Genomic DNA, 12,273 nt, shown 5'->3' with positions numbered 1-12,273 from the left:
TTTATTAATTTGGATTTGCTCTTTATTTCTTTTGGTTAACTAGGCTAAGGGTCTGTCTATCTTGTTTAGTGTTTCAAAGAACCAGCTCTTAGATTCACTGATATTTTTTGTACTGTTTTCTTTGTTTATATTTCACTAATTTCTGCTCTGATTTTTCTTATTTCTTCTTGTCTGCTGGGTTTTAATTTGTTCTTGCCTTTCCAGAGTCTTGAGTTCAGTGTTAAGTCATTTATTTGTGCTCTTTCTGATTTTTTAATGTAGGCACTTAGAGCTATAAACTCCCCTCTTAGGGCTGCTTTTAAAGTGTCCCAGTGGTTGTGTTGTGTTGTATTGTCCTTTCTGTTGAATTCCAGGAATTCTTTTATTTCTTTCTTAATTTCTACTTTGACCCACTCATTGTTTAGGAGTGTATTGTTTAATTGCCATGAGTAAGTGTAGTGACTAGGGCTTTGTCCAGAGTTGATTTTGAGCTTTATTGCATTGTGGTCCGGTAGAATGCATGGAATTATTTTGATTTTTTTTTAATTAGTTGATGTTTGTTTTGTGGCCCAGTATGTGGTCAATTGTTGAAAAAGTTCCATGGGGTGCTGAGTAAAAAGTGTATTCTTTGGTGCTTGGGTGGAATATTAGAAAGATTTCAGTCATGTCCATTTGATGTATGGTATCATGGAATTCAGACATCTCTCTCTTTATTCTTTGTCCAGTTGACCTGTGTAATGGAGACAGTGGGGTATTGAAGTTCCCTACTATTACTGAGTTGGGGTTAATCTGTGTCTTAAAGTCCTGTAGTGTTGTTTTTATGAATTTGGGTGTACCAGAGTTTGGTGCATATGTGTTAAGGACTGTAGTATCTTCTTGGTTAATTCTTCCTTTGATCAGGATGAAGTGACTCTCCTTATCGCTTCTGATTAGTTTTACTTTGTAGTCTATTTTGTCAAATATTAGAACTGTAACCCCTGCTTGTTTCTTAGCGCCATTTGCTTGGAACATTCTTTTCCATCCTTTTACCTTAGGGTAGTGTCTGTCCTTGAGGGTGAGATGGGTTTCTTGCAGACAGCAAAGAGATGGATTTTGTTTCTTAACCCATTCACTTACCCTGTGTCTTTTGACTGGGGAGTTCAGTCCATTGATGTTTAAGGTTAATATTGAAAGATATGAATTAGTTGCTGTCATTTTGATTGCTGTTGGTGTTCTGTGTCTAATTTTGTGTTTCCTGGATTATACCTTTATTTTCTTTTGTTGCTTTTGGGGTATAGTTGTTTCTTCCTCTGCTGTATGTACTGCTTCAAGTATTCTTAGAAGGGCTGGTTTTGTGGACATGTATTCTTTCATTCTATTCATGTCATGGAAGATTTTTATTTCCCCCTCAACTATAATAGGCATTTTTGCTGGGCTAGCATCTTTTGTCATGTAGAACTGGAAATACCTTGGTCCAGGCTCTTCTGGCTTTCCATTGATAAGTCAGCTGTAATTCTGATGGGCTTTCCTTTGTATGTGACTTGTTTTTCTTTTGCTGCTTTCAGTATTCTCTCTTTGTTCTGTACATTTGGTATTTTTACTATGATATGTCATGGGGAGTTTCTTTTCTGATCCTGTCTATTTGGTGTTCTATGTGCTTCCTCTATTTGTATGGGAATGTCTTTCCTTAATTTCAAGAAATTCTCTTCTACAATCCTGTTTAAGATCTGGTCAATACCATTAATCTGAAATTCTTCTCCTTCCTCTGTTCCTATGATCCATATCTCTTGCATATTCCATTCCTATGTTTTTTAAATTTTCTATAATCTTTGCTTGAGTGGGCCAGTTCTTCAACTTTATCCTCCAGGGTTGAAATTCTGTTTTCCATTTCATTCATTCTAGCAGTGAGGCTTTCCCTCGTTGTTTCAAGTTGGCTTATTGAGTGTTGCACTTCGTCCTTCATTTCTGCCTGAGTTTTCTTCAATGTTTCTGTTTTGTGAATTCATTCAGAAGTTTATCCCTGTCTTCTTTCAGTTCTTTGATTTGTTTGTACATGTTCTTTAATTTAAATTCACTGAATTCCTTGATCATGTTTATGATTGTTCTTTTAAATTCACTATCCTGGGTTATCTCTAGGGGGTTCTCCTTGTAGAACTCTTCTTCAGGACTGGTAGAATTTGATGGGGCCATAGTGTTTTGGCTTTCCATTTTATTATTCTTTTGTTGTGATTTGGCATGTAAATTTCTTTTGTTGTTTATGATTCTGTTGTGAGAATTAAGTTGAAGTATGCTTCTGTTTGTATTATCAGGGTGCCTAGATCCTTTCTTTATTGGTTATGTAAAGCTGGTCAGTACAGGGTTCAAGTTCTCTTAGGTTTAATTTGGAGGGAACTAATTGCTTCAGATCAGCTATTCAGGAGTGCCCACAGAAGCCAAATTCAGATTCCAGTCAGGTACACTTAGGCTTCCTTCACCACTTGGAGGCAGGATCCTGGCGCTCTCAGGCCATCCCCTGTGTTCTCAGCCCCTATGCCAGAGGGAGGCCAAGGGAGGCCAGAACTTGGCACTCTACACCAATTGAGGTCAGAACCCACCCATCAGGCTGTCTGCTAGTATCTCAGCCTTAGGCTACCAAAGCCAGATCTCATAATAATGTCTTATAAGTTCCCATTCCAATGAATCCCTCAATTTCTTCATTTGATGACAAATAAAAGTTTCTGAAATACAAATCTGGCTGCTCGTGGTAGCATACTGCTTTAATCCCAGTATGTGGGAAGAGGGAGCAAGAGAAGGCCAGCCTCAGTTACATAGCACGTTTGAAGTAAGCCAGGACTGCATGAGGCCCTGTATGAAAAAAATCACAAAGCTGATTAAATGAATGTAAGTATGTGAATATCTATAGATGTACACACATACATGTGTATACATACATACATAAATATTGTACAATTAGGTCCATTTGGTGGGAGTATAAACTTTTCTCTTTATGCCTTTTTATATTTTCTAAATTACCTGTATTGATTGCTCATTAGCCTACATATTTATTATTTAAAATATAAAGAAAGGAGTGGTGGAGAGATGGCTCAGCAGTTAAGAGCACTGACTTCTCTTGCAGAGGATCTGTGTTCAGTTCCCAACGCCTACATGGTGACTAACAACCATTCATAATACCATGTCCAGGATATCCAACACCCTCTTCTTGCCTCCACAAGCACTGCACACACATGGTGCGCTTACATACATGCAGGTAAAATGCTCATACACAAAACAAAATAAAAATTTTTAAAAAATAGTAAATACAGCTCTTGCTTCCTGTGCTTCTGGAAGATGTGAGCGAGAGCTCAGCTTCAGCTCCTCCTCCGGCCACCTCTGCTGCCATGTCTCCCCGCCAAGACTGTAATTCCCATGGAGCGACCAGTGAAGCTCTTAATGTGTGTGGACCACAGCACTCACCCTGACTGTGCTCTAAATTCAGCAGCAGCACCTACTCTAAGGAAGATCTCATTTTCGTACACCACACAGAATACCAGCCTTGTTATTTCTCTCTCAGTGATTTTTAACTTCAGGTTCTCAAATTAACTAGAAACTCAACCGTGCTGTTCTAACAAACTAGTCCTGTATCTACCCTTGAACAGTGCAGCTCATTCTGTGGATACCAAGGGATCCCAGTGTCTAAAGACTCTACATTTAGGGAAGAAGTGTCCCAAGATGCTATTCCAATAACAACTGCTCAAGATTCAAGAAACAACATGTTATTCTAGTCCTGCTTAGCAGGTGGAATTTGCTGCCACACAATTAAAGTTACTATTTCCTTACTTTGATGATGATGCAAAACAATGAGACCTAGGTTGCCATAAAATCTGATATAATCTTTGTGTAAAAAATTATACACAAAATAAAACATTGTATATTTTCCTGTGTCTCTAGCAGTACACAACAGATGCTTGTTAATAGCTTCAAATGTGTGTACAGTATATAAATATCTACCTATATAGATAATATGCAAAGATTTATATATAAAGATATCCAATTAATGATTACTTATAAAGGAGCAACTCAAAATGTCATATATATATAATATACAATATATGTTGGAACTGTTTAAGGCTTGGTGTACCTATAGGGTGGAGTATTGGTTTAACAAGTAAAAGTCATGTTTACCAACCAACTAGTGACTCAGTAAGTCAGCTGTGGTGCCTCTATACTGGGAAACACTGCTCACCAATCAAAGGTGGCTAGCATTGATATATGCAATGTCATGGATGGAACTCCAATGCACTGTGCAAGGGGGAAGAAGTCAAGGTTATGGGCTACATACTACAGGATAATTATGTGGAGTTCTGGAAAAGGCAAGGCTACAGGAAGAGAGCAGTGGTTTCCAGGGAGAGTGGGAGGTGTGCACTGGATCTGGGGTAGGCCATGTTAAAGGGGCACCTTGAAGAAAGTGCTTGAAATGCTCTGTATCTGGACCAAGATGCTCATTATAAATCTGTAGTTCTCAAAGCTCTTAGAACTATATATCACAAAGAGTAAATCTCACTTAGTGTAAATTTAAAATCTATGCCTCCAGAAAACATTTAATCACATAAGAACATGTCAAAAAGTGTAAGAGACAGGATGTACAAATGCTTGCGTTATGGTGCAATTGTTCCAAAATATGATACAAATTTAATAGTTTATGTCATTAGTATGTGTTTATTATAGATATATAAATGAATGAAAGAAAATAAACCAAAGGCAGAGCAATTTTCTCCAAAATAATAACAACAATAATAATAATAAATAGAAAGGAATTGGGACCTAAAGAGATGTTCGCTCTGTAGAGTGTCAGTTGTGAAAGTAGAGGACCTGAGTTCAGATTCCCAGGACCTACTAAGACAAGCATGGTGGTGCATGTCTGCAACCCCAGCCCTGAAGGTGGAGTGGGAAGGAAACAGATCCCTGAAGATCGTTGGCCAGTCAGTCTATCCAAATCAGTAAGTTTCAAGTTCAGTGAAAGATCCTATCTCAGAAAATAAAGGGACAATAAAGGTGAGAAGTGGTTGAAGACACCCCACATCACCTCTGGCCTCCATGCATACACACACTCGTGCACTAACAAGTACATATACCACATATACAACACACACACAGATGCACACACACACACACAAACACACACACAGAATAAAGGAATTTCTAATGACGAGAAAATGTCAATATAGTCACTTTTGTTTGGAAGGGTTGCTTTAAAAAAATAACACTTTTATTGTTTCCTACAAATTTCATGCAACACACTTTGTTCATATTCAGACCCCTTCCCCATCAACTCTCAGATCCATCCCTACCTCCCTACATTCCCTCACTTCATGTCCTCTATTATTTTGTTTTAAGGCCCATCAAGTCTAATATGTGTTACCTGGTGCATTTGAGTAGGAGTCCTTGAGCCTATGTCCTAGGGTTTAGTGGACACCCAAGTGTCTCCCTCTGACTCTCCCTCTCCTAGCAGCTATCAGTTACCAATAGCTCCTCAGATAGGGATTGAGTTTCTCTTCATTCTCCCCAATCCATGCTGGGTTTTTGTCTGTGTTGAGCCTGCGTAGGTCTCATCCATGCTGTCACGATTGCTAAGAATTCATATGTGCGACACACCTGCTTTCTGGAAAGCACTGTTTCCTTCTAGTCATCCACTACTTCTGGTTCTTACAATCTTTCTATTCCCTTTCTCACAATGATCCCTTATCCTTGGGAGGAGAAAATATAGTATAGGTGTCCCATTTAAAACTGATCATTCCAAAGTCTTTTCGGCATGCTGACCAGTTATGAATTTCTATATTACTTGCCATCTACTGCAAGAAGATTCACTGGTGAGAGCTGAGAGCCGCACTAATCTATGGATATAATAATGTCATTGGGAATCAGTTTAATATATGCCCATCTAGCAGCATAGCAGTAGCAGGCTCTGATAGAATGTGCAAATTACAGGAGAGCCATAAGCCTCATTAGGGAAGCAATAAAACCATAAATTCCTTAAAGTGGTCAGCTGGCCCTAAATTGGCAGGCTGGCCTTGCTCAAGCTTTATCAACTGGTCACTCCCAGGACTGAAGGAGACTTTGTGGAGCCAACCTGACTTCTTAGTGCCCTAGATTGCTCGCCCGACCTACTTGAGAAAATAATCTTGGGAGGAGAACCTTCAGTCGCCCAAGGAAACCAGACTCTGGCACCCAGTAAACTCCTGCAGCTGTGTTCAGTAGAAGTCATATAAAACCCCCAAATCCACTTAGTTGCAGATGCCTTCTGGTATAAAGACTTCTGCCCTTTGCCGTGATGCCTGAATAAAGCGTAGATTCCTTGCCCGCTGCAGATCTAGTTCTGGTTCTTATTTCTAAGCTCTAAACTCCTTCCTTTTCTATGCTCCAAAATTTAACAGGTTCTCCCCTATGACCTGTGACCTGCCTAGCAACAGGTTCTTGGCCCTGATGATGGTGCCATGTATAAGCTCATCTTGTGAAGCAGGCCTTAAATCCAATCAGAAAGTGGTTGGTTATTCTTATAATGTGCCATTATTGCACCAGTGGGCATATCTTGCCAGGCCAGTCATTACTGTAGCTCACAAGGTTCACAGCTGGGTATGGCTGACGATTACATTTCTAGTAGCATGCATAGCACCTTTAAGCATCGTGAAAGCTAACTAATAGAGATGAAGCTTGATTTCTCTATGTTTGTTCTAGGACTCACATACATGCTATCTACAGTAATAGGGTCTTACCATCAAGTTCTGGAAGGCAACTAAGAGCAATACTAATAGCCAGTATTGTTTAAGGGTCTATGAGATCTCCCATGGTCAACAGCTCCAAAAGAAGGAGCTCATTCCTGGCATTGGGCTCTTTATTTGCTATTCTGTGATGTCTGATAGGGGCATTGTCCCCCACTATGGGACCACTCCTTGCTGACTTTATACTCAGTATGTAGCTCTGACTGGCTTTGAATTTGTAGCCAGCTGTAGTGTCCCAACTTCCCAAGTACTAGGATTGTTGTTAATTTTGAAAGTGTTTACAAAACAATATAAACTGAATGATGCCATTTATTTGTGTAAAAATGTATATTTTATGTAAATGATATGTGTATGCTAATATACATATCTGCATATATACTACAAAGTGTATAAATATATATATGATGTGTTATGAACCTAGGCTGTGTGGTATACATATGTACATATGCATGCACACACCTATCATTTCTGGAAGTAACTACTTTGGATGGAGAAGAGTTGGATAGCTTTTAGTTTTCCTTGTTCTTTAACTAATTTTTGAAATTACCTACAATGAATATGTCTATTCATGGCAGTCTCCTTGCTATGGTTTCCTGTGGCAAGAACATAAAGTTATGTATAAAGGCTACAGCAAAACTAACTGATGCTTTTTCTAAAACTAATAATTTTTTCTTGATTTCCACAGGACTATTTCTGCCAAACCTAGAAAATAGCACTTCAACAAGCTTACTTCCTTTCATAAGGAGCCAAAGTCTCTTGTCATATCTTGCCAACTAGATAGTTGTGGAGTCAATTGTCTGAAATTAACTTTCTTTGGGTGAGCCTGCAAATGGAAATGCCTCAATTAAGCTGCAAAGTAGGTGAGAAGTCAAAATATTGTGACTGAGAAACAGTCAATGGTGTACAGTTCATGATGAAGTTACATATTAGATGGTCAAACACTGACAGTTGAGTAAAAAAAAGGCTGCATGTTGAATGCATAAGTGAAATTATTAATAATGAAGAAATGACAAATAACTTTATAACTAAGAAGGCATAAATTTAGGGAATAGTTTTAAGATAATTTATTCTCCCTGTACAGTAAAAAGCAGGCCATCTGCTGAGGATAAGGGTAAAAGGCTACATAGTGATTAAAGGTACATCCCTTGTTATGAATGCAGAAGAAACAGATTGAGATACACAGAAGTCTTGCCAGGTAGGGCAGATGGTTAGGGACTAGAAGCCACGGATGCGCAACAGCACCTCCGACATTAGGAAAAGGCGCGGAAGTTTGTTTGTTTGTTTGTTTGTTTTTCACTTGTCTTGTTGTTATTGGTAAGAGGATACTGATTGGACTGAGAATGTAAATAAACAAAGAAGAGCTTGAGGAAAAATAGAGACAATAGCTGACCGATAGACTGTGCAAGAAAGCGAAAGAGCTAAGAAGATTGAAAGCTGGGGTTGCAAGGTCATGCCCCACAGGAGGTACACTCAAATGATGACACGTCACAGGGCATAGCTTTGGATTTAAGTAGGTAAAGCATAGAAGTAAAGATGACTATCAAGCAGTTAAGGATGAAAGGTCAGAGGAGCATGTAGCTTATCTGCATGGACTTTAAGGTCACTCAAGAGGCTGAAACACCACAGAGGATGACTGTGAGCCAGTTTTCAGTAATAGAGGCTAGAAAGGGGGTGAGAGCAGGTAGCTCTAGAGAGAGAGATATCAACCAGATAGCCAAGCTCGATGAAGACACCTCAGATGGTGGATAGCATTCCTGAGACAGGCTGGAGGGAAATAGAGTCAAATTGAAGTGGACTCAGAGAAGAGGTTTTTATTTTTTATAGGAAGAAACTGACTTGGATGAGTTAGTGGGGATGTGTGACAGCGCAACCCTTGTTCTTACCGGTGGTCTGAGGCACTTAGGAGATGAGTAACTGCCTATCAACATTGCTTAAAGACACCAATGGTCCTAAGGTTAGACTCGCATCACAAAGAAAAGTCATCCATCCTCAGACAAGATCATTTAACATAGTGACACATGACTAGAATTCTATGCCTTGGGAGGTTGAGGTAAGACGATCTCACATTCAGGGTATACCTGGGCAATGAATGCAGCAAAGCCCTGATTCAGAAAAACAAAAAGGAAAAAGATATGTCACTATTCAAATGACAAACATGACAAGTTCTCTAGAATCACTATTTTGCTATTATTAAGTGATCAGGAAGGGGATTTTTCTAGGGCGAGGCTCATCCATTGTACTTGGGATGTGCTGACCCCTGGGATTTCCCTAAATGCAGGAAACTCGCCTGCATAATTTGTGGTAGTTGAGAGCTGCGTTCACACTCTCCGCCCAGCAAAAAGAAAAAAAAAATAGTAAGCTAATCATACTCTGCATCATAGTTTAGGTATCTCCTGTACACTGCTAAACCATTATGATCTTTGAAAGAAAACCAAACAGTCATCTCACAATCTGAAATATAAGTAAGCTAGTTGTAATAGTCCTAAAACTTAGAGGCTAATCGGTAACTCAGAATTAAGTGACATTTGTTGGCAAACTTTAGAATGTCCCTGGTCTCCATCCTCTGCTAGGGATGTGCGGTGATCTTAAAACTCTCCTGTCAATCCTGCTGTCAGCCCAATCCTTCTCCAGGCATCTCTACTTTTCTTCGATATGTAAAAGATGAACAAATTGGGATGAAAAAAACAGGATTCATAAATTTGGAGGTGATTACAAAATGCATGTTTTCTTTTTATGGCATATACCAAATAATAATCTAGAAAAATATTCCTTCCTGCCATTCAGTGTGGCAAAGGGATCTCTGTGATCTCTAGATTTCTGTGATCTCTGGATCTCTGTCATCTATGGGAGTTCATTCCTCCCAGATAAGCTTGGAACATCATTTTGCCCTTGCTAATGACATCTCTGGACTTTATGATAGTAATGGTACCTGGTTATCATGAATCTACTCTTTGTCTTTTAAACTATACTGAGACTTTCAAACCTAGGATAAGGAGAGCTGTCTGACTCACCTTTGGCAACTCAAAGCAGGCTCAACAGAGCAGTCAGTGGCCATGCTAGGTTATGAAAAAACAGAAGAATGGATGGGAGACTGGGGGCTCCAGGCAGGTTTATATGTCTAATTTTGGAGCACATAGTGAGGAATGGGGACTGGAGATTGAGCAGCAGACATAAGCCATGCTCAAGAATGTGCTTTGTGCTTTCCTTTGGAGACATGGGTAAGAAGCAGCAAGAGACTCTGCTGATTTTCACCTCGTCTAGAACACTCACGGTCATGAGGACTGCAGAGCCCAGAAAGAGTAGAGCTGAATTCCACATTATCTACCACATTCTCACACAGCCTTCCAAAACTATAAAACTCTAAGCCTTATAAAGAAAAGGAAACGAAGGGCTAGGGCTGTACTAAGCTAGCTGACTCAACATAATCAGTAGTAAAAGTCTGTCAGGAAAACGTTGCACTGGCCCAGGGTCTGTGTAATTTTTTCCAGAGAGAATTCAGTAAGTGCTGCAGCAGCTGCAAGGCAGGGGAGCTTGAGACAGAGAAGTATAAGGTTAAAGTCGATCTGGGTATTAAAATAGCTAATGATAGCACTCTACTGATAGTGCAAGATTCTGTTAGCCTGTGAATCCAGAACTATTTGCTGACAATTGAGCCTTTCAATCTGAGTTTGAAGTGGCTGGAGTCAAAATATGACATCCTACTTGAGTGACACAGTTAGTTGGACAATGGCTTACACTCTTCTATTGCCTCTGTCCCCCACCCTTCTGCTTCAGCCTTGTGCTTTCTCCTCAATGGCTGTGAAATCAGGTGGAAAGATTCACGTCACTATGCAAACCACCCTTGCCTGGAAGACTCAAGGCGCACCAGGCCCAAGGAGTACTTCCACAAGTCACAAAATACCAAAATAACAATTTAATAAAATCCAAAAAATATTTTCTTCCCAAAATAGCGAAGTGGTTTGAGCCCTGGGGTGCTCCTACAACATTTGCATTGGTGTAAAATTCCCCTTCTCAGACACTGAAGACAGAAACCAAGGTTTATTGAGGACCTGATGTCTACCAGGTGTTCGGGTTAGTGTCTTACACAACTAGTTTCAAAAAATCCTATATATCAGCTATTACTATCTTTCTTTTTAATTTTTTAAAATTAATTTATTTTTTTAATTTTTAATAACTACATGATTAGAAGAAGCATTTCACTACAGATTTAACACACTCTAGAGCAAGAGTACATCTCTTCCTAAGTGGGTACAAGTTTCTAGGTACACAGTTGAGTTAATACAGCTATACAATATTGAACTCAGTATAAGCCCTGTAAGACATAAAATTGAATGTTTTTAACCTTTAAAAAAGATCTCTATTTCATTTTAGAATATATTGTTCCTGTAGAAACCTCATTATTTTTGATACTAACACTGAGATATCAGCGCTTGCATCTCTAATCTGTATGTATCTGATTATTACTAGTCACAATCGGTTGCACTTGGATCCTTTGCTCCTGAGTATGTCTATAAAGTCATCGGGCAGATTTCAATAGTATTGTTTATCACCTTTACTAATAAGCATGACATAAATTTCCATACTTCTTCCTCAAATATAATACATTTAAAAAAATTGTTGATTTGTGTGTGTGTGTATATATATATCACACAGAACATCCCAAACCATCTTATTCAACTATACACCCACTTCTCACATGGCACCCTCCCACAGCTCAATGGTAATGTTTATCACCTCTACTAATTAACGTGATGTAAATTTCCATGCTTCCTCCTCAAATATAATACATATTTTAAAAATTTGTTGATTTGTGTGTGTGTGTGTGTGTGTGTGTATCATACAGAACATCCCAAATCACCTTATTCAACTATACACCCACTTCCCAGATGGCACCCTCCCATAGCCTCCCTCCCCCCACTAGAGCCCTTATACTATGATATCCCTGCTACTATCCGCTGTGTTGTTGGCACCCCCAGCCATTCCCTACTACTTGTTCATTTGGGGAACAAGAGGTCATTGTTTTAGGGAGGTCAGCTGTTCCTCATCCAGCAGCAATCAGTTATCAATATTCCTTGAGGTAAGATTGGAGTCTGCTGTTCATTTTCCCAGTTCTATGCTGGGTTACTGAGAATCCCTTTGAGGATCTGTTCCTCAGAGGTCACATGGGCTTGGGAGGAGCCCCTGGCTCCTTTCTTTCACCAGTTCCGCCTATGTGAAGGTAAGTCAAAGGTCCTGCTCAACCATGGGTGGCTTCGCTTGGAAGCATGGAGGAAGTGATTCCTCTGTGTTGACCCTCCTTTTTGTAGACTGGATACTATTTCAAGTATGGCTGGTGGGGTCTCCTCAGCCTCTTTGATCAAGAGGACAGGTGACCCACCACAATTACAGGACATTTTGAGAGATGCTCATAGTCCCCTGGAACTAATCGACCTAGGAGGGCAAGGAGCAAAAACTGTCCTTTAGGTCCCTCTGACCAAATTAGTATAGGCCTCAAAGTATGCCTGTTAAACATCCAAGAAGGTTAGTTCCACCAGTCTGGTACTTTTAATTACTGTGTGCC

The 12,273-nt window shown here is 39.6% G+C and overlaps 1 protein-coding gene and 1 pseudogene across 3 annotated transcripts in view; both read left to right on the top strand.

The window, feature by feature from the left end:
* Fabp2 (fatty acid binding protein 2) overlaps window positions 1-12,273 on the top strand; it is a 56,875-nt gene that overhangs the window by 26,439 nt on the left and 18,163 nt on the right. Inside the window, exon 1 of one of the 3 annotated variants that reach the window (XM_008846047.2) lies at window positions 7,554-7,573. The exons of the other annotated variants lie outside the window; for them this stretch is intronic. The gene's annotated coding sequence lies outside the window, so the exon portion shown is untranslated. Of the gene's footprint in view, window positions 1-7,553; window positions 7,574-12,273 lie in introns of those variants that run through there. 3 annotated transcript variants of the gene reach the window in all.
* LOC115072514 lies at window positions 8,905-9,043 on the top strand (annotated as a pseudogene).

The sequence above is a fragment of the Nannospalax galili genome, unplaced genomic scaffold, assembly GCF_000622305.1.
Source record: "Nannospalax galili isolate Female #2095 unplaced genomic scaffold, S.galili_v1.0 scaffold142, whole genome shotgun sequence".
Classification (NCBI taxonomy): Eukaryota; Metazoa; Chordata; class Mammalia; order Rodentia; family Spalacidae; genus Nannospalax; species Nannospalax galili.
The sequence above is the reverse complement of the archived record's forward strand: the minus strand, read 5'-3'. Positions and strand labels throughout refer to the sequence as shown.